This window comes from Salmo salar, chromosome ssa03, assembly GCF_905237065.1.
Source record: "Salmo salar chromosome ssa03, Ssal_v3.1, whole genome shotgun sequence".
Lineage (NCBI taxonomy): Eukaryota > Metazoa > Chordata > Actinopteri > Salmoniformes > Salmonidae > Salmo > Salmo salar.
The window spans coordinates 48,499,691-48,500,617 of NC_059444.1; positions in this window are offsets into that span (position 1 = coordinate 48,499,691).

The window sequence follows — 927 nt, forward strand, 5'->3', positions numbered from 1 at the left end:
AAATAATCCTTCACAATTCCTGACATTTAATCCTAGTAAAAATTCCCTGTCTTAAAACCTGTTGGGGATAGGGGGCAGTATTTGCACGGCCGGATAAAAAAACGTACCCGATTTAATCTCGTTACAACTCCTGCCCAGTAACTAGAATATGCATGTAATTAGTAGATTTGGATAGAAAACACTCTAATGTTTCTAAAACTGTTTGAATGGTGTCTGTGAGTGTAACAGAACTCATATGGCAGGCCAAAACCTGAGAAGATTCCATGCAGGAAGTGGAAATCTGATTTGTGGAATCACCTTCAACACTTTGCCTATGAAACACACCGTGAGTTAGGATTCATTTAGCTTTAGATGTCAACAGTCTTTACAAAGTAGTTTGAGTCTTCTCCGGTAAAAACTGACCGAACGAGAGGCCTGGAAAGTTGGGCATAGGGGGAGGGCCATTACTACTATGATGCGGGCGCCCATGGGTACCCTTTGATTCCGAAACATTTAGTAAGACAATGCAATTGTCCGCCTTGAATATTATTGAAGCTCTGATTGAAAAAGGCCCTAAAGATTTATGTTATACAACGTTTGACATGTTTGAACGAATGTAAATATATATTTTTTGCACATTCGTGACGACAAGTCCCGCGCGCTTCAGTACATTATGAGTAGCCTTCGGAACGCGCTAACAAGAAGGAGCTATTGGGACATAAATGATTAACTTTTTCGAACAAAACTACATTTGTTGTGGACCTGGGATTCCTGGAAGTGCCTTCTGATGAAGATAATCAAAGGTAAGGGAATATTTACAATAGTATATTTGATTTTAGATGGTTCCAAGATGGCGCTAACCTGTATCGCCTAGCCTATTTTTCTGAGCATAGCACCTCGTTTATTGCAAAGTGTGATTTCCCAGTGAAGTTATTTTTAAATCTGGCA